Source organism: Polyodon spathula, chromosome 8 (genome assembly GCF_017654505.1).
Source record: "Polyodon spathula isolate WHYD16114869_AA chromosome 8, ASM1765450v1, whole genome shotgun sequence".
In the NCBI taxonomy this organism is placed as follows: Eukaryota; Metazoa; Chordata; class Actinopteri; order Acipenseriformes; family Polyodontidae; genus Polyodon; species Polyodon spathula.
The window spans coordinates 23,379,088-23,390,865 of record NC_054541.1 but is presented as its reverse complement, the minus strand read 5'-3'; positions in this window follow the sequence as shown (position 1 = coordinate 23,390,865).

The following is an 11,778-nucleotide window of genomic DNA, read 5'->3' as shown; positions in this document are numbered from 1 at the left end:
GCTACAATATAGAGGGTGACACCTGACAAAAGAACGAGGCATGTGAGAATTAGTTTGTATTTTTGATTGATTCTTGCAGGTTTGCAAAAAACATTCACAATCTGCTTTTAAGTAAATGTGCACTTCTTACCTTTGTGTTTTTGCATAGCTCTTTTTAAACAGTTGAAGTTCTCTGTTATGAGAAAAAACAAAATTTGCACTGAGGGCAGATGAATTTCAAGGACTTTTTTATTATTTTTACACCAGCAATCAACAATATTTGCCATTGTAATATTGTAAATGGGATAAAAGTTGCTTGAGTACAGATGAATGTGAATCATTTGTATAATAAAAAAAAAAAAAAATCTTTTAATTATACAGCTTGATTTCACTGATGCATTGGTGCCTTCTAGACATAATAATGTCCATGTCTAATCATATCATCCATTCGAAAATGTTAAAGACTAAAAGTTCTGCTGAATCTGCTTTCTTCTGAGGTCAAAGCACACTGGTTAGAGAAGTTCTGAAGAGTAAGCTATAGCGTCTTATTTTTCTTCATACCTCCTACTTAGAATGGAATACATGCCACATGGGGTCAGGGTTCAGATTTGTGCATCATTTTTGTTTTTGATCTACCTAACAAACACTCCATTTGTATCCTGAGGTAAGTTCCTCAGACAGCTTTACTTTTAAATAAACAGCATGCTTGGGTAGATCAAGTAGGATTGGGTTATTTTCAAATGAAATATCCATTCTACCATAAATACTATTTTCCTGTTCTAGCAAAGTGTCAGATAAGCAACATCTGCTGAATACTTCACATATTTGTGATACCTTGTACTGTCTCCATAAAAAAGCTTTGTTGATAGTATATACTTATAATGACAGCTAAAAGTTGTAAATGTCTTGGCATCTGTCTTGAAGTGAATTATTATTAACAGCTGATGCAATGCCTTTCACAGAATATTGGGACTCTTTAAACATAAATAAGACAAATACAAAAATCAATATTAATAAACAGTATAATACAGTGTTGTATATGTTTCATTAGATGTGCAGAATGATGATTTAAAATCGCAAATTATTGATCTGAACAAAATTCTCATTTTATATTTCTCCCAAGCAAAATCCCAACTAAATAATCAGTAAATGTAAGAGTCAGGACCAGCTTGGCACAGCTGGCTTCTTATTCTATTCACTGGAGTCCCGATATACAACTCTATAGCAGGAAAGAACCCCAGGATACATGAATAGTTTTGCAGATTCCTTTATTATGTTGTTAAAAGATTTACAGAAACTCTAGCTAACACCCTGTCACGTCCCCAGCTTTCTTCAAGTCTCCACCTGAGCTTCCATAAATATTTAATCCAGTATTTATCTACTGTAAAAGAGTATGATTGTAGAGTGAATTAAAAATAAATAAATAAACACAAACGGATTTACAGAAACTTTTGGCAACATCTTGCTACATGTTATCCACAGTTTCTTCAGCAAAATATAAATTATTTTTATTAATTACAAATTCAACGTATGTATGCAGTAAAACATATCCTGTATTTTGGGGGCTTCATGCTGGAATGGAGAAACTAGTAGTTTTTCCAGTGCTGAGGCAAAAACTGAATCAGCAGAGTACTATACCTAATTCACAGTAATTATTCAATATGCTCTCATATCTTTGTTTGCCCTTAACACAAACCAATATTGATGTGGATTATTGTGTTCGAGCATGATCATCTATTATTTACAGCAGGTCTATTCCAAAGGGTATGTCATTCATATAGAGTCTTCTAAGTATACTTAAAAGTATACTTATTACTGTAAAGCATTTTATTCACAGTTTCTTTTAATCACTGTCTGTAAAGCATTTAACAGTCAGGTATGCACTTTTCATGTGTTTATTGTGAAGAAGACAAGTTGTTTCTTGATTGCGTATTTCAGCTCAGATCCTTACTTCCCTGCCCTTGAGCTGGTGGGGATTTTCCAAATCTTTTATGTATCTGGGGGTAATTTAGATTGATGTGTTGAATGTGGTTCATACTAATCCTTTATTACTCTACTGGCTGTAATTAATAATGAACTTGCTTTCGCTGGAAGCTTCTGCAGGAAATCTGGATAAAATAATGATTATTTTTTAAAAGCCTTAAACTATGTGCACTGCCCTTATATTATGCCAATTTTCTCTGCTTAATGGAAGTTATATACTGGTATTTAAATTTAATATAGCTGACTGCCTAAGTGGAGAACAGGTGGGAATTAGGGCTTAGCCGGAAACCCCCCTTTTTTTTTTTTACTATTTATAAGCAATCTTGCTCTTTTCTTATAATATACACTTTTTGTCACATTTGGCTTAGATTCAGGAAAACTTTCCATAATCAACACATACTTAAGGTGTCTTTTGTAGAAAACACTGCAGAGAGTTATCAACTGTGTAATCCGTCTAGAGGACTGACAGTGTGGCCTTACTGAGCATTTCAATGGCACATTGAAGAATAGACAGCAACAGTACTATGAAACAAATCAGCCCCTTGTAATGGTTTATTCGATATTGTTTCTATCAAAAAGTTACAGTGTGAGAGTATTTTAAGAGACATGCACACAAGTGTCTGTACGTGTGTTCAATATGACAGACCATAATATATATATATATATATATATATATATATTATATATATATATATATATCGAATAATGGTTTGTTTATGGCAGGGACAGAGTTAAAGCCTCCCTGCCAAGGTAATTGTTTTGATTAATTGTTTAATTATCACCTGCACCTGGCAATTATTACAAATTAGAGCCAGGTGCAGAATATAAAAGGGAAGCAGTCAGTCTGCTCTAGGCTGCTGTGTGGAGGGCCCGGTTGATGGTGTTTTCAACCGTTATGTAAAAGGTACTGTGTAAAAGTCTTTTTTTTGGTGTTTAGTCTTATGTTTTGTTTTAGCTGGTAAACAGCTTAGCTGTCTGGTTTTATTAGAGTAGGTTCCTGATAAATGTTTAGTTACTGCTCCAAATAGGAGCTAGGTGTTTGTTTTTGTTTATTTCATTTTGTTTGTTACAAGAGTGCGTCAGCGCTATTCAGTTCAATCCTGTGTGTTCGGTCGTGACTTTTTGAAGGGAAAAGAGCCTGTGTGGCGAGTTGCCAGTTCACACTATATATATATAAAAATGAATGAATGTGTGTGATAAATCCTTGGTGAGATATTGACATAAGCACTGCTCTTAGATCTTGGTAATTGAATTAGGCGTGAACAAACTTGCTTCTGTAGAAGCACACCTGATTTAAATTAGGCTATGATTTGCACAGTGCCTCATTTAAGCTAACAAATGATGCATTGTGCAGGTCCATTGGTGGTACAACAGCAAGAAATAAAGCAGACTGATCTATGGCTCATAGCCACTATACAGATTTTTAGTATCAAATCTTTTTATATACTACAGTATCCTAAAAGTATGTAATGTGCGTCATGAAAAACAAGCACAGAGCATGGTAAGCATTTTCCATTTACATTCTGAAGAAAAACAATAGCTTGCATAGAATAACCTGATTAGAAGAAAACATTCATTTTTTTGCTTTGGATGGATCCATAATGCTGTTGGCATCTTACGTTTAGGGGTTTTTGGATGTTGTCAAAACCCATCAGTTGAACATGTCACCAGTGGCATGAAGTGGAATCAGTAAGTGTCAACAGGTTAAAAGTTACTTGCCATAGGACATTTTAATTTAATTAACACAATTCCTACAAGGGATTAGGCACCTGTCAAGGTGTTTGACTTAAGTGTGCCTATGTGAAAAGTATGAAATCTGTTTTATTACTTCCCCTTACTAGATCAGTACTGTTCTCAATACCTTTTAGAAGAGAGCAAGGTTAACTTAAATGTTATTGTCATTTTTGTAGTGCAGGTGCACAGATGGTGAAATATGAACTACATACCACAGAATGAAACACAAAAAGAAGGAACAGCATTTTGTTCCAAGGTAGATTAGCTTTGACACATGGCGTGAATGTTTATTTTTTTGTTATTTTTGTATACATACAAACTTTGCAAAACATCTTGTTGCTATCCTCATCAAAAGTCGTGTTTCTGAAAGCAGTCACATTGAAAATGGCGCTTGCATTAATCACAGTAGTAATGCGAGTCCCAATGCGGCTGAGATGTCGTAAATAGCAGTGATTCTGTGTAATAAATCGGACGCATTTTTATAGATGGAGCTGGCGGATCTAAAAATAGTTTAAAATTTAAAAATCTAAATTGGATCAGTGATGAATTGTCGAATGTAGCAGGATTCGCTCCGCGTCGGACACCAGAACCTCCCAACATTTTTTTTTTTTTTTGCATTTCTACATGAATCATATGAATGGACCTGGGAGAGGCAATTTTGACAGAATTGCATCTATAGATGGAAAACTTTCATCCATGTATCATAAGTCAATAAACTGAGATCTGGTCATGGGAACACAATCCCTGCAATGCAGGCACGAGGGTCAGCAGCTGCTAAAGAGAGAAAAAAAAAAGGATGGGCAAGAGCAAATGCCCAAGAAGAGCTGTGAAGAATTGGAAAGGTTAAATATCTGGATTTTCTGGATTATGCATCTGGACATGTGGGATATTTGCTAGGAAATCGGGACTGTCTTGGCCATATATGTTAAGACATGTTTACATTGTGCTTGGTTGCCAGTTCAGTCTCAGCTTCTGTCTTGTGGCATTGGGGCTGTGACTCAGATCTTGCCTAGTTGCTTGGTCTGGTAAGATCCTTCATGCTCTACTGTTGCTTTAAATGTACTATTTCCTGTACAAAACATTTGGTATTTAAGGGGTGAATCAGTGTTTGACTAACACCCAAAGGGATCAATTTGGCAGGCCTTTGGTTGCAAAAGTCAAAGCACAGCTGCTATTTCACAACTTCTGTGGACAGGAAACACACACATTCCTTGCTGACAAGAAAGTCAGGGTTAAAAATATATACGTTAGATTGTCCCTCATTTCCTCTGATTTTTTTTCCTACTCTGTATATGTTACATTTTGAAGTGACCCAAAATAAAAAAAAAAGTCTTCCTGGTGAAGCTAAGGTATAATGTTTTCTTTAAAGAACTTGCATATTCCAAATTATTGAAAACATAAAATACAAGTGAACCAAAGTTAACTGAAGGTAAGAAAATGGATTATAAAACCTTGGTAAGCATTCCTTAGAAACGGCAAGGAAAAAAAGATTGTGTTGCGAGATAAGAATGTGTTGTCAATGCAATTCAATAGTGGCACAAAGAGTTTGTGAACTTGCAAAAGAAATTAAAACAAACAAAAAACAAAACAAAAAAAAAAAAACGCAGTAACATCCAACTCTGTGTGTGTTCAAGGTTTTGGACGCTCAGCCAACATAAATACAATAAGTTCCTGAACAGCTTTTCAATATTGGGTTCTGTAAAACATTTTGAGCATGTTGTAACATGCTAACACTTCCAAATGAAGAGCACCAAGGGTAAAGGAACAACAAGGGTTCAGCTTCCTTTGAGATTAAAAAGTGAGTGGATTTTGATAGCATGTTGAAAACTAAGAAACTGGTGTTTCGTGGGGAAAATGGATTGTGTCTCACCTTCCTGAAAAACCTGCAGTGGAGGCTGGAGAGGTTATGTTTGCATGACTTTACAGGCAAGTATTTTTTATAACAACCTTCTCTTCTATACCCCCCACATTGTTTAGATCTCAGACTGACAACGAACCACCCCCAGGAGTGCACAGGAGCCACACAGACAAGAAAGTAAAATAGTTCTTTATTATGTCAAAATAAAAAAATAAAAAAAGTTTACACAAAGAATTTGCAACAAGAACACTTATACCCCCTGAAACAATAGTTTTCCCAGGCATCCTATACATTGTATATCCACACAGTATGTATTAAGGTAAGTAAACAGTATAGTTCAGTCTCTGAGGATTTCAAAATGACCCACACTGTTAAGAAGGTAGATTATGTCCACAATACCATTATAATGTCATCTGACCTTTAATGGACACACTTTTCTCCAAAGTGGTTTCACCATAATGCAGGCATTTAAATTTGTCCTCAAAAGTCCAACTGACTCCTTGCCAATACTTTGCATCCAGATCCCACGCCCACCTCCAGGGGGTGCTTTCTCCCTCCTGGACAAACAATGAAAATAATCGGTCCTTAATAATCACAATCTCCTCCTTTCTTACTCTCAGAGCTGGGTTAAGGCCCCTGTCACACCTGGAATGATAACAATACATTGTTTATGGAGTGGTCACACCAGAACAAAAAGGGATGTTGTACAGCAAATGCCAATCGAGTGTAGTAGAAACCCAATTATTTCCAGCAAGATGAGGGACAGTGATGCTGAACATTAAGAAATCCTCCTGACAGACAAAACTACACTGCGTCAGCACTCAATACACAAAGATATCTTCCAGTCCAACAGTATACTTATTCCATTCATAATCCCTGTGTACTGGAGTCATGTAACAGTTAAAAATAACTAGAACACTAGCATCCATCAAACGGGATGCTTATATAAACACCACAAGTTATACTGGCAGTACATTTTGAAACGGCATTCTTTTAATCTCAGCAATGCAGAGTACTTGCCTTTCTTTTCTATAACAGTCTTCACTGCATTTTTCCTTCTGCTTATCTTCGATGTGTTTATTGCTCAGGCTCCAGTACTGCTTCTCTTCCTCCCGTGACCTGAATGACTGCAGTCTAGTTTCAATGTGTTCCATCTCATGTTCTCCCTCTGTTCCTTTAGTTCCAGTTATATAGGGGAACTAACCAAGGGGTGCTGATGACTTGCATCTGACTACAGTTAAGGTCCCAATCACTTATGCTTGTGATAAAAAATAATTAAAAGGATAAAAACACACATATAAAACTCCTTATTGGGTTAGGGTAACCTTAACCCTTTGGGTATATAAAACAAATAATTTAGCTCCTTACTGGGGCCTCCCTTTCGATATAAAAAATAAATAAAACACACAGTATAATAATTTAATAAATAGTGCAACTAAAACAGTTTACAATAAAACCACCAGTGAATAAAACAGTTATAACTTTGGTCATTTGTGAAAGTTATTTTGTATTTTGTACAGCTTAATAGCACTGGTTAGCATAATGTTCAATATCCTCCTGTATGAGGTCTTTTAACCCCCAATACCACTATTAAATGAGGTTCACCTACAGGTATAGCCATTCAAAATAGAATAAAATGATAACACCCCCACCCCCTAACCCCCATGCCCTGTAAATGTTGCGTTTCATTTCTGAAGTTGATGTAATTGATTGACTATACCAATGCTTTATTTGGTAAATTTAGATTTCATGTACAATATGCCTTTAGATACAGAGGTCCATAACAACCTCTCCTTACTTTTTTTTCAATGAATACAGAATTCTTAAATCTGGCAGGAATGCTGCTCCAAGAGCTTCCACCTTCACCAAGGAAATCATATTCCATAGTATATTTGCTAAGGGGATTCCATTAGCTTTACCATGGAGAATCAGGGAAATTATAACTTTTACCCTCACCACCATGGATCCTGAGCTAAATAATATGGTGAGCAGGCTGAGATGGAGAGAAGTTGACCACAGGCTAGCCTATAAATGCTCATGAAAACTTGTAAAACCTGTTGCTCATAATATTGTTTAAACAGGCAATTTAATATTACCATTTCATTAAACTAAACACATACTCTCCCAAAAAAGCAACAGTTAAGTGTAGGTGTTAATTTACATGTATTGATTACTGTGATATGTATTGGTTTCTGTATAGTTACTGGGTATTCACTGTTTGTGATATTTTGTAGTCAATAGGAGAGGTGTCATGGCTGAAGGCCTTAAATATCCCAGAAGCCTCTAGGGCTGAATGGAAAACACCTGGGTGCATTTGGGGATGGTTTAATTTAATTATTGTTTGAGTGTTGTTAATTAGTTGCATGTCCAGATGTACAAAGCCTGTCTTTGTCTGTGTTGGTGTGGGTAAATTAGGAGTCTGTCTGTGGGGAATTTCTTTTTGTTTTTTTTATAATATTTATTGTACTAATTTGGTTTCATTTGCACTTATGTTTCACACTTTATTTTTGTTTCCTACCCAAAGGGAGGCACTTTTGTTGCTGTTTTCTATTGTTGTGTATAAGTAGTTATTTATTGTTAAGTATATGTTGTTCTTTGTAATATAGGACAGGTGATAGAAGGAGAAAATAGTCCCATTCCCCAATCTAAATGCACCCAGATGTTTTCCATTTGCACAGGAAAGCACATACAAGTGGGTAAGTGACAGCTGAGTTTCACTAAACTGATTTTAAGCAAACTATCCTGTGCATGGTCAGTGTAATGTATGTAACACAAGTGAGTTTGGAGTATAAATTAATGTTGTGATGTACTGTAACTAAATTAAACTCCTTACTTCTGGATGTCAATGTTACATTGTAGAATCACTTTACTACAGAATGTTACATGTTTATTTGACAACACAGTGATGTATAACAAAATAGTTTCTTATAATTACAGTAAAATAGATTTGGAGTAATTTTAAACAGTTGTTTGTTTACAGTACACAATGGCCATGATCTGCTGTTGCATTTGGACAGAGTTTGATAATGGAAAGTGGAATTTATGTTTTATTTTTAATTTTTTTTAAAATGTAGCCTAGGGCCCTTTTCCAAAGTGCTTTAGAATTGTATTTCTGGAAAGCCTGGGGAGGCTTTTTGTCTCTATCCTGCGGTGACAGATCACTTTGCATAGGCACGTTTTAATCTGCTTGACACATGTCAGCCCCTGGTATGTCTCTTCCTTTCCTTTTCCCTTGGGGGGGTGGGGCGGCAGTAGAGGTTATTACCCTCACTCTTATTCAGCCATTAACCTTGGTAACTTTTATATCCACAAGTCTGACTTTACTTCAGATCTCTTCTCTACACCTGCGGCAACATAATGTACCTTTTCCAATGAACAAGCACATAATGCTGTGGAGGGATTTCAGAATGTACACATTTTAGCCATGTATGGTGAATTTTGCAATCGGGGATCTCACTTTGGTGGATTAGGCACATATGTGCTGGTGATTTAAATTACTAAAAACATGGTTTCAATTACATGAGAGTAAGTGTTAAAACTTCATGCTGATATTGGACATGCTCTGGCCAAGATAAGCACCAACTATGACATAGCCTCTTCTATTGTAAACTAATGTGATCCATCTGTGTTTCCTTCCGTCTGATGATGTAGATATCCTTCTGCCTGGTGTTGATGACTGAAGTGTACTGCTGGCTCCAGGGATCAGCCTGTTTTGCTTCCCTGGTGCATCAGCATTCACAACGGCTGCAATGCTGGCTCCAGGGATCAACCACAGTTCGCCCTTCCTAGTGCGTCAGCATGGCAACTGTCTGAACTGAGCTGAGTCGGGTACTTCTTTGGAGTCTTCAAGTGGGCACCTTCCATCCTTGGTGTTTCGATGACAAGCCCATGACACCTTAAGAGGGCTCGACAGTGATTCTAGCGTCCCAGCATCATGCTCCTCCGTCCCCCATTCAGCTAAGCCAAGCTTACTTCCTTTCCATCATAGTTGTTTTCTTTCTACTGTGCTTGAGGTCCCAAAACAGAATCTTTTCCCTCAACCAGAGCCAGTTGATGCTCCTCTCTGCTGCTTCAGATAAATTCTTCACTATGCATCGCAACTCCTGACCACTGAATCCGATGTCTCTGAGAAACTGGGTTGTGGAGTGTGCCACAAATCCTCGACAACCCACCTCTCCATCCTCACTGTTCTGCTTCAGCTGCTAGTTGAGCTCAAACAAAGTTTCTTCCTTTCTTATGCCTCATCCCATGGCACTGTTAACTCTGCAAGGTGAACAAGGTGTGCTGATCCAGGCCACGAAACAATATCAGGTTGAAGGCTAGTGGTGGCACTCTCAGGTGGGAAAATAAGTCATTTGCAAGCATTTTCCAGTCTCTTGTTTTAAGTCTCCAGTTTTAGTTTTATACCTTTGCAACCTGTTTGTCATGTTGCGCTTGACTTCCAATGCTAATGCCAAACACCACAGCACCTTGTCATGACCCCAAGTAATCCGTCCTTGGCTAATACCCGCCTTACATGTGCTTAGTGTAGCTGGAAATGAACACAAAGGACACCGCGGGTCCTCTCCTATCCATAGATTAAGGTTAAGTGGTGATGGGAGAACATCATATGTTTACCTGATGAGGAAACTGATCCTGCTTTGTTCCATTGTCCATAGATCTCACCAGCCGATCTTGCATTGTAAAGCTTTCATCTTGTCCATTCTCCCTGCTTGGTCTGGGAAACTGTCTTTTTGCACCTCGTCCTCTCCTCCTGCTTTGCGGTGGATCTCATGAATTGTTTTTTTTTTCTTTTTGGAGAATTTGTTTGGCAGTTTCCCGTTTAAGTTTACAAAAAAAAATGTATAATTAATGGTAAACGTATCTATTTTTGACAAAAGCAAAACACCCTTCAGATTGCAATTGATTGCACTTGTATCAAAATCTGACAGCATACCACTTTGTGGCATTAGACAAGTCAAGTTTTGGTATGCATACCGCATTCAGACGATGTACCACCTTCAAAAACTACACTGGCTCTATAGTCCAGATCACAGCTTCTATCAAAGTGAAAAACAACGTCCACAAACTTAAACTTAAAGCTTATTTATAAATTCAGGTACATATGCGTATGCACATTAACACACACATGCACACTAATGGAGTGCCTCATACCTTTACAATACACTTAACACTAAACAAGACATAACGAAAACAAACAAGTGTCAAGCAAGATGCCATCGCCTGGGTCGTTACAATATATATTGATTTTAGAGTAGATTTTTTAAAATTAATATAAAAAGTATATTTACTATCTATTCAACAATAAGGTTTTCACACTTAAATAAACATTCAACAACACAGGTTTTTCCTTCCAGTTCAGCTTAACCATAACAAGGACCAGATCACTTCGCTACGCCCCCTTTTTTTACTGTACCCCTTGGTTAACTAGTGCAACCGCTTGTCCAGTCCACGGCTGCCAGTCATTTCCCTTCCAGGTCGAAGATTTTGTGTATCGTAGCTCCACCCCCTTTCTAGATGGCCAACTTCCTTCTATCCCTGGGAATGAATTGTCTGGCCATCCAGTCCAAGGCACCCTGTTCTCTTTACCCAGCACCCTTACAGGTCGGGAGAGAGATTTATTACCAAGAATCATTTTGTCTCTGACACATCCGTGGTCTTTTTTTAAAGGAAACATCTCCATGCTGGAAAGTACAATTCTTGCATTTAAATAAAAAGTTTCCTACAGTCAGCACTCGCATATCCAATCCTATAAAATTTTGACTTCAGTGACGATTTAGCGAGTGTGACGCATATCTCATTATTTCTTTTTGGCCCCTTCCAACCCTTGTCAGCTTTTTCAGGGAACACAAAAAAAGATACTATGTCAAAAATACATAGCTGAAAGGACTGTCTTTTAAAATAAATAGGCTTCCATTTAGATGTACTGTAGTTAGTTTTGTTGGTACAGTACTATATTTTCAACAGAAGTATTTTAATTCAGAACGATATGATTCAGAAAATGTCACTTTTGCCAAAAGAGACGACTGTGGACACATGGAATGTAATACACTACATACTTTTAAAGCCAGTAGATATTGTACCATTATGTGAAATTCTCCATTAACAGCCCAACAGCAAAATGAAATCAAAGTGTTATCTATGCACAGAACTGCATAAAACGTAAAAGGCAGTGCAATTTAGCAAAACCAAAAGATTAAAAAAAACAACAAGAACAACAGTTT